Source organism: Delphinapterus leucas, chromosome 2, assembly GCF_059928025.1.
Source record: "Delphinapterus leucas isolate spDelLeu-1000000601 "Yukka" chromosome 2, BTC_Dleu_Yukka2, whole genome shotgun sequence".
Lineage (NCBI taxonomy): Eukaryota > Metazoa > Chordata > Mammalia > Artiodactyla > Monodontidae > Delphinapterus > Delphinapterus leucas.
The window spans coordinates 18,432,163-18,445,840 of NC_143130.1; the positions used below are offsets into that span (position 1 = coordinate 18,432,163).

The following is a 13,678-nucleotide window of genomic DNA, read 5'->3' on the forward strand; positions in this document are numbered from 1 at the left end:
GTTGGCCTCTGCTATGGTCTGAGAGTTTGTGTCTCCCCAGAATCCACATGTTGGAATCCTCATGGCCATTGTGTTGGTGTTCAAGTAGGGCCTTTGGGAGTGCTTGAGTTGTGAGGGTGGAGTCTTATAAAAGAGAGTTCAGAGCGCTCCCTTGCTCCTTCCACTAGGAGAGGGTACGGTCAGAAGCCTGCACGCCAGAAGAGGGCCCTCACCCCACCGTGCTGGCACCCTGATCTTGGACTTCCAGCTTCCAAAAGTGAGAAATCAATTTCTGGTGTCTGTAAGCCATCTGGGCTGTGGTATTCTGTTACAGCAGCTGGAACAGACTAAGACAGCCTCCTGGTGCTCCTCAGGCCCTCCTCTCGTGCTCCAGGAGGGGCGTGAGGTGCTCCTCCAGGACACATCTGCTTCCGGGGCTGTGTAGGGGAGGGTGAGGTTGCTGGGGCACCACGGCGGAGCCGTTCTGCACTTTTCCACTTGTAATATGGTTGACACCTCCACGCGGAGATGTCATATGGCCTCTGACGGTCGCTGACCTGGTTGTTGCACTACTCCCTTGTCCTGATCCACTTGGCTACACATCTGTTCTGTGATTAGCTCTTGCGTGCATCAGGCTGTTCTTGGGACCTTTTTTTCTGTCCAGTGTACTCTTATATCCAACCTAAACCCCTAGATGGCATTTGTTTGAGAATCCTAGGTCAGGCTGTCCTGAGTGCCGCGTTTAGGAGCATCTGGTTTTGGGTAGTAGGCTCAGCTGGTCAGAGTGGCCCAGGAAGATTAATATGTTGGAGCTATGGGAGCTAGATGTGAACAGGAAAAGACTGGAGCCAGTGGGAAGTCTGAGGTGGGATGGGAGTCTTGGAAAGAAAGTTATGGACGCACCCTGCTGCCACACCTCCCAGCCCCAGACAGACTTTGAGTCCCTCAGAGCACCCACCCTGCCCACCGGAGAGAATGAATGGAGCAGCCTTGGAATTCAGGATCCTTGGAGACGGCAGGATGCTGTGTTGGTGAATGGAAACTGGAGAAGGAGGAGGAAGAATTGGCTTTGAGGAAGGAGAGGGTAAACTTTGGGGGCATAGACAGGTTTTACACAGTCTCCCTCAGTGTTAAGTGATAATTAGTTTTTACAAAATTCATTTTAATATATTCCTGTTAAGAATGTAATTTTCTAGGTCTAGTAATGTGAAAGGATCTGAATGTTCTCATCCTCAAAGAAATGATGAAAGGATCCAGACTTATAGTGATTTTACTTGATGAAAATGTGTGTTTACAGCAGCTCTTGGTGATTTGGGATTCTTTGATCTCGTTTCTCATATGACTTCTGGTCTTTTAGCCCTTCACCCATAATTCAAAACAGAGGAGGCAAGTAGGGGTGAAATTCAAGTATTTAGATTTAACTAAAGGTTCTTTTGATTATTCCTTTAAGTTATTCAAGCTAGCATGACACAAAGTTGACTGAATTTTACGTCCTGTTTGTTCCACATATAATTAGATATACCAAAAGATTGCTTTCTGACCACCAGACATAAGTTTTTAAGTTGGTTCAATATAATGTTATGTATTTAACTAATTTAAAAATATGATGTGGTGGAGTGGTCAGATGTACCATTAGGGTGATTTTTTAAATTAAAGTATAATTGACTGGACTTTCCCGCTGGCACAGTGGTTAAGAATCAGCCTGCCAATGCAGGGGATGTGGGTTCGATCCCTGGTCCAGGAAGGTCCCACATGCTGCAGAGCAGCTAAGCCCGTGTGTCACAACTACTGAGCCCGCACTCTAGACCCCGCCAGCCACAACTACTGAGCCCGAACTCCAGAGCCCGCGTGCCACAACTACTGAGCCCGCACTCTAGAGCCCACGTGCCACAACTACTGAAGCCCATGCGCCTGGAGCCCGTGCTCCGCAACAAGAGAAGCCCCCGCAATGAGAAACCCGCGCACCGCAACGAAGAGTAGCTCCCGCTCACCGCAACTAGAGAAAGCCCGCATGCAGCAAGGAAGACCCAACACAGCCAAAAAAAAAAAGTGTAATTGACTTGCAATATTAGTTTCAGGTGTACAACATAGTGATTCAATATTTCTATATATCATAAAACAATCACCACAATAAGTGTAGCTACCATCTGTTACCATACAGAGATATTACAATAATATTGAGTATATTCTCTATGCTGTGTATTACATCCTTATGACTTATTTTATAACTGGAAGTTGTATTTCTTAATCTTCCTCACCTATTTCATTCATCCCCCCACTCCCCTCCCTCTGACAATCATCTGTTTATTCTCTGTATCTATGAGTCTGTTTCTGTTTTGTTTTATGTGTTCATTTGTTTTGTTTTTTGATTCCCCATAGAAGTGAAATCATAGGGTACTTTCTCTGTCTGACTCATTTCACTTAGCATAATCCCCTCAAGGTCCATCCATGTTGTCACAAATGGCAAGATTTCATTCTTCTTTATGGCTAATACTCTATTGTATAAAAATACCACATCTTCTTTATCCATTCATCTGTTGATGGACACATGGGTTGTTTCCATGTCTCGGCTATTGTAAATAATCCTGCTATGAATATGGGAGTGCAGACAGACATAGTGTTTTTGTTTTCTCTGGTATATACCCAGAAGTAGAATTGCTGGACATGTGGTAGTTCTATTTTTACTTTTTTGAGGAACCTCCATGCTGTTTTTCATGGTGGCTGCAACAATTTACATTTCCACCGACAGTATACCAAGGGTTTCGTTTTCTCCACACATTAGGATCATGTTTGAATGTGTGTTCATAGTAGTGTAGAATATCAAGAGATGACATATTTCTAAAGTTTTGAATTCTTATGTGAAAGTCAGCTTTAATAGGAGCACTACCTACATTAATATGCTTACTAGACATTTTACCTCTGAGAATTGTGTGTTTTTATGCTTCATTTTTTCCAGCTACTGTTTGTGTTTTTTCAAAACTTCGGGTTCTTTATATGATTTGCCTGTTAACTCTTTTAACTTTTGAACTTTTAAAAGCCATCTTCTTTTACACATTGAGGACTTTACCAAAGCAAAAGCTCTATAAATCTGATTTGGGGAGTGGTCCTAAGTTAGAATTGGGCCCTAAGTGTCAAAATGTGGACATTTTCTGAGCTGTCCTAGTGCTCATTTAAGTTCAAGACCACCTTGTATATACTTTTGAAACGAGCCAGTTAGCATATGTTTAACAATCAGTCAATTTAAACAAATGTGTTTTGTAACATGTTGATCTTTGAACATTAGTGCTCTGGGAGGTGGAAAATTCTAAGTGCACACGAAAGATTTTTATCACTGGGTTGCATACCTAACAGCCAGTTCTATCTCAAACTTGCCTAGTAGTGTTTGTTGAGCTCGTGAGGTTTATGGAATATAAGTGAGACAGGTAATCTTTTTCCCTGGAGGACATTTGAGAGCAAGAGTAGCATGAATTTGATACTCAGCTAGAAAAGAAAAGAAAAAAATATATACATATGTATATATACATATGCTTATGTTTAAATGGTCCTCGTGATATAAAGACTTGTGTAGCCTTCTTTTTAATGCAGCCTTATACCTTAAAATCAAACCAAAACCTAGATTTATTTCTTTTATGCTTATCAAGTGAGGAGACATTTCTGTGCTTCCTACCACCAGTTGAAGAATGTTGAACTTCAAAAATAAAAAGTCACAGATGAATTCTCCCTCATTTGTATGCTGTTACTGTCAAGATATTCGATTACCTAATACAAATCAAGATTTTTTGGTTAACTTCTCTGGATTTGAGGTTGTCAGTTCTCTTTTGCCCCTACTAATCTTTGTATGCTTAGAAACGGCCAGTTAAGGGGTCTTCCCTGGTGGCGCAGTGGTTAAGAATCCGCCTGCCAATGCAGGGGACACGGGTTCGATCCCTGGTCCAGGAAGATCCCACATGCCTCGGAGCAACTAAGTCCATGTGCCACAACTACTGAGCCTGCGCTGTAGAGCCTGTGAGCCACAACTACTGAAGCCTGCGTGCCTAGAGCCAGAACTCCACAACAAGAGAAGCCACCGCAATGAGAAGCCCGCGCACCACAACAAGGAGTAGCCCCAACTACTACTCTAGTTTCTTGCCGCAACTAGAGAAAGCCCATGCGCAGCAGTGAAGACCCAACGCAGCCAAAAATAAATAAATAAATAAATTAATGAAAAAAAAAAAAAAGGCCAGTTAAGTATATATAATACTAGGTAAAAAAATAAAAAAGATTATTAATCTAAATAAAATCTTTAATTGAAAGTATTGTACCAATGTTAATTTCTTAGTTTTTAAAACTGTGTATATAAGGTGTTATAACTTTGGGGGAACCTGGACATAGGGTATATAGGAACTCTGAACGATTTTTATAATTCTTCTGTAATCTGAAAATAATTTCAAAATAAAATGTTAAAAAATGACTAACTTATCAGCAAAATTATTAGTGTATTCCAAAACCAGATAGAAGTCGTTTGTCTGCTGAGGTTGATTCCTTGTTTATGTTCATTAATCTGAAAAATTGAGAGTTGAACTATCTCAGGAGGATGAAAATGCTGTGCTCGTGTGTTCAGTGAGGGCAGACTTGTTCCTTCTCTTCTGTGTTATGTATCTATATGCGTAGATGCACAGATATCAGTTTGCATACACATATGCAGTAAGTGCATCTAAAGAAGACACTGGCTTTACAAAAAGATTATAGAATTTCATTTTAGCTTGTTACACCTTTGTTTTCTTGGTGGGATGGGGCTTTTTTGCAAAAAGCAGCATATGATTTGGGGCATCATGTGTAAGTTGAGTGATCAAGCAGTTTAATAATGATTTGGATCTAAATTTAAGAAATGAGATTTCCTTTTGAAATGAACTGGTTCTGAATTGATTTCTAAGGAACAGCGTGAAGTTTCTTTGTGCAGTGGTCTTATCTTTGGACTAAGTTTAATTTGTAGATTTCAGCTTCAAAGGCTGTCACTTAGATATATACCGTTATAAATTGTTGGTGACATCCCTATTAATAGATGAAAGGACCAATGGTTTTTCAGCAGTTGCTGTGTGGGCCGTGCTGTTGCTTAGTGTGGACACTAACCCGGAAGCTTGGGCTGTGCTTTCATTCTTTATTAGTCAAGCCCCAATTTATCCTCTTTGCCTACCCTTTTCCTTTTGTTCTGAAGCTTTTTCTGGTGATGGAAAGGTTCCATATCTGTGCTGTCCAGTATGGTGGTCACCAGGCACATGTGGCTACTGAGCGCCTGAAATGTGGCTAGTGTGACTGAGGGACTGAGTTTTACATTTTATCTAATTGTAAAGAGTTTTACTGTGGATAGCCACTTGTGGCTGGTAGCTGCCGTTGCTCGTTCCTTAATACTACTTTGAATGCCAATTTAAGTGTAAAGGGACTGGACGAAGACATTCAGTTCTCCATTGTTCAATATAAAATCTCCATTAAAGCAACACAGAAACCATGTTGACTCTGCTTTTGCTTTAGGGCTACCTTAGTGAGAGGCACCTTTTGGGTACCTTTTTTGCGTGCGAGATCTTAGTTCCCCGATCAGGGATGGAACCCTGGCCTGGCAGTGAAAGCTCTGAGTCCTAACCACTGAACTGCCAGGCATTCCCCTTGGGTACCATTTTAAAACATAATTTTTTTCACATAAACTTTTCTATGTCAGTAAGGATACTTTTATCTCGTCATTTTTAATCACTGTTGTAGTGTTCTGTTTTATGGCTCTTCCATCACTTACTTATCTCCTATTTATCCTTTTAAAATATTGCATACAATTTTTATGTTACATGCAATTCTTAGAAGACTAATTAATGTACATTCTTTTGTGGGGGTACATCTTTGCTTTGGTCCTCAGGAAATTCCAAGGAGTAGAATTTCGCAGTCAAAGCATAGGTGTATATTAGAGTTTTGTTTTGTTTGGTATTTACTGCCAAAGTGCCCCTGATGCCGCCGCTTCTCCTCGCCAACGCCCCCTCCCCCGCCCAACAAGTTTGCACCCAGTTTACTCTCTAAACTGGCATTTGTGGAAGGTTGTTCATCAGAGTGAAACACATTTTAGGGGTTGTGTGTTGACACAAAGGCAGCTTTGAGGGGGCATCTGCACATTCCTAAATCTTCTGTTTGTCTCTTCTTTCTGCGCTGTTCAGGGCAAAGATACAGTGACCTTGAACGTGGTGTGGTGTTAGACACTTGGCTTTCTGGGTTGACCTTGCGGGTGATGCTCAACGGCACCTCCTGGGGCAGGGTTGGGGCTCGTTCGGCAGGTCCGTGGGGAGCTCTTGCCACTGTTATGCGGTTCTGCGCTGTCGGGTCGCTCAGTAAGAGAAGCCGGTCCCTGGACGTCGAGCCTGGAGACTTCAGCCCTCTCTCCGCAGGCCTGCTGCCCCAGGATGGTGGCCCCGGCTGAGCACAGGCGTGCCATGTTCACGGCCCGTGTGTCTCCTGCTGGACTGAGTGAGCCGTCTGCGGTCAGGTCAGCGCTGCCAGTCTGGCGCTGAAAATAGGTGTTATTTTACATTTGGGACAAAAGGGGGCCTTTTTCTTTCACACTTTTCTTAGGATGCTATCTAATCTTTTGAAAATGGTCTCAAGTTCAGAGGCTTCTTGAAAGAAAGTAGCCTGCCTTATTCTTAATTTATTTTTATTTTTAAAGACAACTTTTTAAAGAGCAGTTTTCACAGCAAAATAGAGAGGTAAGCAGACTTCTCATATGTGTCGTGACCCCACACCTGCAGAGCCTCCTCACCACCAGCATCGCCTACCAGGATGGAACTTGCTACAGTTGATGACCCTACACTGACATGTCATCATCACCCAAAGTCCATGTTTACATTAGGGTTCACTCTTGGTGCTGTACATTCTTTGGGTTTGGACAAATACATGATGACATGTATCCACCATTGCTGTATCGGATGGAGTATTTTCACTGCCCTAAAAATCCTCTGTGCTCCACCTGTTCATCCCTTCTTTCTCCCAACTCCTGGCAACCACTGATCTTTTTTTACTGTTTCCATAGTTTCTCCTTTTCCAGAATTTCATGTAGTTGTAATCAGACTGTCTGTAACCTTTTCAGACTGCCTTCTGTCACTTAGTAATATTCATTTAAGGTTCCTCTATGTCTTGTCATGGCTTAATAACTCATTCCTTTTTAGCACTGAATAATATCCCCTTGTCTGAATGTGCCACGTTTGTTTATCCATTCATCTACTGAAGGACATCTTGATTGCTTCTGAGTTTGGGCAGTTCTAGATAAAGCTGCTATAAACATCTGTGTTCAGGTTTTTGTGTGGGCTTAAGTTTTCACCTCCTTTAGGTAAGTACCAAGGAGAGTGATTACTGGATTGTATGGTGTGAGTACCTTTAGTTTAGTGAGAAGTCGCCAGACTTTCTTCCAAAGTAGCTGTACCATTTTGAATTCCCACCAGAAATGAATGAGAGTCCTTGTTGCTCCGTGTCTCACCAGCGTTTGGTGGTGGTGGTGTTAGATTTGGGCCACTCTATTAGGTATGGAGTAATATCTCATTTTAATTTGCATTACCCTGATGACATATGCTTATTTGCCTGCATTTTAGAGAAAGTGATAATTTAAAAATTCTGGTGGGAACTGAGCTCTACTAGAATTGAACCTGAGGCAGTGCAGCACTATTAGCACAGAGATGAAATCCCCAAACTTTAGAATGGATGGTGAAAAGCCTTTTCTCTGAACAGGCATTGAACATGTAAAATGTGTCAGGCTGTACGTGGATGGGAATAAATCAACACTTGCTTATCAGAGAGTAGAGGAGTTATGTGGGAAATAAGATATACAATGAAAAGTCACAGAACAAGAAGGCTTTATTAGATCTATAAGAAGGTGAAAGAGGCAAATGTGTTAATGTTCGTGGAGCACCTGCTGCGAGTGCCTGGGCCTGTTTCATCACTTCCCTCAGCTTCAGTTTCCTCTTCTGTGAAATGGGATAATAAAAAAATCTACCTCAGAGACTTGTGTGGGGGATAAAAATGGGAAAAAAGATCAAGATCACTTACTTTGGTACAAAATAAGCACTCAAGAAATACTAATTTATTAATAATATTACTAGGTAAAGGTCATTTCTTGTGAGATGACATGGGCTCAAATCTCATGGATCTTATAGAATAAAACAAACACCTTAAAACCTGGGACAATTTAGGCATCTCTGGATTCAGAGTCCAGAGTGGTGACCATGGAACCTTGAAACCAGCGAGTCAGGCACCTGTGGAATGCAGCTCTCCACGAGGCTGGCTCCCCGGCGGCCTCTTCTGTGGGAGTCACGCTGTTTGTTGGTGGAGGTGGGCAGGGTTGTCAGGGCACCCCTGTACCTGGTTTTTTCCCTGGACACCTTCACAGGTTTGCAGTCTGAAAGTGATTTTCCTAAACCAGAAAAAGGCACGTCTGAATGACCAGAAGTAAAAGATTTCATTTAACAAAACCTCCTCTCAGAGGACCTCTCATTTTGCCCAGTCTCCTGAGTAATGGGATACAAAGAACAGTCACACACAGATTCCCCCCTTCCACCCCTCTGTAAAACTTTGGAGTATAGTTGCTGGTTTAAAGAGCTTGGTTACTACCTAGATGGAAGGCCATTTTTTATCAACATGAGGAAATGGGTAAAATTATCAGAAGAGCGATTTAGGTGCACATGCCAAGGAAACTCTTGAAAATAAGAAAGGTTAGAGCTGGAATTGATTACAGGCGAGGCAACAAAGTCTTCTTGCCTGGAGGGCAGTACAACAGAGGTGAGAACTGCTCCTTTTGGAAGGCAGCTGTGTAGTGGGAAACACCTACCCAGAAATCAGGAGACCTGCTATAATGTTGACTCAGCCTCTATTAGCTGCATGACCTCGGGCAAGTCTTGTGAGTTTTCTAGGCTTCACGGGGTTTTTTTGGTTTTTTTTTGCGGTACGCGGGCCTCTCACTATTGTGGCCTCTCCCGTTGCGGAGCACAGGCTCCGGACGCGCAGGCCCAGCGGCCATGGCTCACGGGCCCAGCCGCTCCGCGGCATGTGGGATCCTCCCGGACCAGGGCACGAACCCGTGTCCCCTGCATCGGCAGGCGGACCCTCAACCACTGCGCCACCAGGGAAGCCCTGAGGCTTCACGTTTTTAATCCTCATCTTTACGATTGATTTGCAGATTGTGTCCTAGTACTTTTCATTTGCAGAAACTGCACTGCCACAAAAATGGAAAAATCGTAGTCTTCTCCTAATTTGCAAAAAGAAAAAAATTTTTTACAATGCATTGCTAAGCTTTTCTTCTGAGTTTTTCTTATATAAAATTGTCTTAAACTTTTTTGCTTCTTTTCATCTGCAAATGAGTATTCATAGATAATACATGTACTTGTTATTTTCACAGATGTGGTTGTCATTGTATACTCTGCTAGGCTGTCAGAGGCATCTCTGTACTGGTGAAACCATTCCCAGTTTGCAGTGGAGCCATCTGCATCCCCGCCCAGAGACCGGAGGGCTGCCCTGGAGCACTGACTGCCAGTGGGATTAAAGACAGAATTTTGAAGGAAAGAGTCATAAAATCCTAGATTTTAGAACCTCAGAGGGGCCTCAGAGATCATCTTACTGTCTCCTTAACTGAGGCTCCAGAGTTATATCCCAGGTCACAAGGCTGCTGAAAGGCTGATCAGTGGGGCTGGGCGAGCAGCTCTCCAGACTCCAATCTGGTGTACTTTCCACCACTGAATTCTGAGATCTCATCGCTCTATTGAGAAACCCTTCAGTGTTTTCCACTTTCCTGATGTATAGGAAGGAGTGGCAGTATCCTGCCTGTTATCTTGAGGAACTTCCTGCTGGTCTGACTTCATGGACACGCCCAACTTGCTTTGTGGAAGTAGTCCAGTGCCAAATGCACAAAAAGCGTTCTGGACTAATTCATCATCAGGCAGAAACGGCCTTGCACTGTGATATGGACAAGGTTAGTTAAGAGTGTCTGAGGTGCTGGTGACTGTGTGGGCACTGACTTGCCCCTGCGGGTGTCAGTGGGACAGAGGAACAGAGCAGGACAGATGAGCTTTGACAGAGATCCCGCCTGGGACCTTGGACCCATTCGCACCATATTGCATCCCGCCAGAGGCTTCAGCCAAACTGTTAAGGGCATGAACATTGTTTGGTTTCAGGGGTAGATTTGTTATTCATCACATTCGGAAAGCCAAGGATGAAAGGCTCAGGAGAGTCCAGGGAGGTTGTGGTCTCTGGCAAGTCCTAAACGGAACTGTTTCTGTGATCCCTGAAAACTTGGATTCTTTTTCTTTTTTTTGGGCGGTACGCGGGCCTCTCACTGCTGTGGCCTCTCCCGTTGCGGCGCACAGGCTCCGGACGCGCAGGCCCAGTGGCCATGGCTCACGGGCCCAGCTGCTCCGCGGCATGTGGGATCTTCCCAGACCGGGGCACGAACCCGTGTCCCCTGCATCGGCAGGCGGAGTCTCAACCACTGTGCCACCAGGGAAGCCCTGGATTCTTGCTTTCAGAAAACACAGAAGAAATTCCAATCAACTTTTTTATGGGAAAGAGTTATGAAAATATAAGAGAATAAATTATTGACTTTGTTGACTTAAAAAAGAAAAACGCACAGCGTTAGAGCTGTGAGTTTCAGTTTGATTGGGGGGGGTGGTCCCATTAAGGACTGCAGCCTGGCAGACAGCTTCTTGGATAGCTCTGAGGGCCTGCTCCACAGAGACACGCATGTGTGTGATTTTGGTGAAGGGTGTGTGTAGTCAGGCACGCCTCTCAGTAGAAGTTGCTGCTAGTCGCGTTAATGATTTTACTGCTTTTCTAAGTATGGGAAGATGCCAGCATCTGTGTTCATAAAATTTTCTCCTAAAAATACCTGTGTGAGGGCCTGTTCTGCCTGTTTTCCCAGAACGTGGAGTGCCTCATTCCTGATCTTCACCCTGAATTCCTTTCATGGTGTACTGTAGGTAGAACTGGATGGTGGACAGCATTCTTTGTTTTATAGCTTAATATACCCATTTGAGAAAACTGCTCCATTGGGCCTTCCTCTATTAAATTTTTCTTGCCTGAGATTTTCACAGGATTTTTATTAGTGTTCTGAACCGACTTAGGTGAGCTGAACATATATAAAAATTTGCAATTGAGGTGTGTTTCTGAGATGAAGCCTACTAATGTGTGATGGAGTATTTTTCTGCTTCTGCACGTTATCACATTCGTGTGAGTTTCACAAATTGGACCCCAGAGAAATCAATATTTTTACTAGATTAGAGGTGACCAAATATCTTAATAAAGTGCATTTGAATTCTGACTTGTGTTACTCTAGGCTTGGCAGACCACTTCTGAGAGCATTTAAAAGGGTGACTGGTACACTGTTCTGGATCAGAATTCCCTGGATGGCTATTTGAAAACAGATTTCTAAATCAGAATTTGCAAGGATGGGACTGTGGAATATGTGTTTTCAGTAAATTGCTCAGATGATTTGCCCTAAAGCCTTAGCTCCTACAAACCTCACTACAACCCCGAGATTTCACTGTTGAGGCCATATGCTCATAGAGGGGAGGTGAATTCTGTCTTTCACCCTACCCATATTCTTTGGGCATTTATATGTATTTGGTGTGTGCCTAGAAGTGGGCTGGTTATGAAGCCTCAGTTGAACGTTGTTCTAACTTAGCTAGTTATAGACATTGCATGATAATGATCAGGGATCTTCTGTTTCTATTGCTGTGTGGTTGGTTATCTGGAGACTTGGCCAGGTAGTGTTACTACTTTGGATAGAAGCTCTTAAACTCTGTTCATTGTTGATTGCCTCTCAGATAGCTTATTTCACTTTTTGTTCTGTGAGGTTTTTTTTTTTTTTTAAAGGCTGGACATCTTTTCTTGTCATCCCCACCTAGCCTGTGTGTCCCTTCACGGCAGGGACTGTATGTGGATGATGTCGGTAACAGCACTGCCCAGCGTTGCCGAGGAGACGCAGGAGGAAACACGGAACCTGGTTAGTGATGGCGGACTGGTGAGAGGGGACCTCCTCTTCCTTTCTGTTGCCACTGTCACCACAGTCGCTCCTGCTCTAATTTCTTAAGGCTGGACTCAGTGGTCTCCTTGGGCCCCTCTGCTTTCAAGACCCATCCTTCACCACCCTGCCAGGCTAACCTGCAAATGCCAGTTTGAAGAGTCCCTCCCTCCTCAGTGACCTTCGCTGACCCTCCCTGACCTGGGAGGCTTTCCACAATTTCACTTCTGCCTCCTTTTCTAAACATCTCACCTTGCGTTTTCAAACTAAGTCTGTCCCAGTTGGGACCTGTTTTTTCATCCTCCGCACAGTTTTAAATGTGGGGCTCGAGCTGAGGAGGGTAAGGACAGGGCAGAGATGTTGTAAGTGTTCCCATGGCGTAGACTGCAGGGCCTGGGACGGGACGTGGGGATACAGCACCCACCTGGTTTGGAAGTCGAGTGGAAAAGGGTGGTCAGAGTTAGGACAAGAACCAGAAGAGGCAGCCACAGAGGTCCAAGGAAGAAGCAACTTCAAGACGAAGAGGATGATCAGCAATACTGAGTGTTCAGGCAAGTGGGTGAAGACCGAGGGGGCTCCATTGCATTTGATGAGCGAAGGATGGCAGTTTGGTGTGTTCTGTAAAGATTTCAGTGGGAACAGAAGTTAGATTGCCCAGCAGTGGGGAGCCAGACCACTCATTTGTGAGATTTGAAAATGAAAAGGCAGGTTTTATTTATTTATTCCCCCCACTCCCCCGCAAATGACAGATTCTTAGGTGTTTTGAAGGCCCAGAGGATGGAGCTGGTATAGAGGGGAAGAAGATTCAGGATAATTTAAAGAGCGATCGTGGAGGAGGAGGAGGAGGAGGAGGAGGAGGAGGAGGAGGAGGAGGGAAGGGATGGGGTTCCCCCAGGGACTCCGTTGCCTCTGACAGTCAGGAAGGAGGAGAGGGCGGAGGCAGGCGGCAGTGCTGGGTTCTGTCGGTAGGAGTCTCACTGGTAGCGGCGTGCGTGGGATAGCTTGCACTGATTCTGCAGAGATTAGTCTTGGAAAGGTCTGTCTTGTGTTATCCTCTTCTCTTCACAAAGCTTAGGTGACTCACCGTCTCAGGCGTGAGCCCGGTGCCTTCCGTGGTGCCCAGGCCATCGCTCGTCTGCCTTTGAGGACCCCCAGTCCCGTGTGTCATTCTCTCAACAGGCCCGGCTGTTTGCCGATGACGTGCCTTTGCTCATGCTGGCTCAGGCCTTGGCCGGAATGACCCTTTCCTGCTCCGCCTTCCTCCTCTGTGCTCATTAGGTGTTGGTTAACTGTAGATCTCATCCCATAGAGAATGGAAACACATTTCTTAAAATTATGGTTATTTTTAGTCATGCTTTTATTTCCTCTGCTAGGTTATAACTGAAAGGATTTTTAAATCCAGGAATAATTTTAAATGTAATAAAATGTAATAAGAAAATGTATGTAAATATCAGAGGATAAGCCTGAGTTGGGCTGACTTGAGTTTGAATCCTGGCTCTGCGTCTCCCTGGGTGTGGCGTGGGGTGGTTACATCCTGTCACCTTATTAACCTACAAAGTGGGGATCATGAAACCTACCTTTTAGGGATGGGGGGGCCCAGGCCTGGCACACAGTAAGTGCTCTGTAGTCCACACTACAGTTGTTAATAACAGATTCCTTGCTTCCCGACAGCATTTGGCTGAACCT

At 44.2% G+C, this 13,678-nt stretch overlaps 1 protein-coding gene across 3 annotated transcripts in view; it reads left to right on the top strand.

The window, feature by feature from the left end:
- CCNY (cyclin Y) overlaps positions 1 to 13,678 on the top strand; it is a 130,932-nt gene that overhangs the window by 17,677 nt on the left and 99,577 nt on the right. Inside the window, exon 1 of one of the 3 annotated variants that reach the window (XM_089904081.1) lies at positions 11,877 to 11,974. The exons of the other annotated variants lie outside the window; for them this stretch is intronic. The gene's annotated coding sequence lies outside the window, so the exon portion shown is untranslated. Of the gene's footprint in view, positions 1 to 11,876; positions 11,975 to 13,678 lie in introns of those variants that run through there. 3 annotated transcript variants of the gene reach the window in all.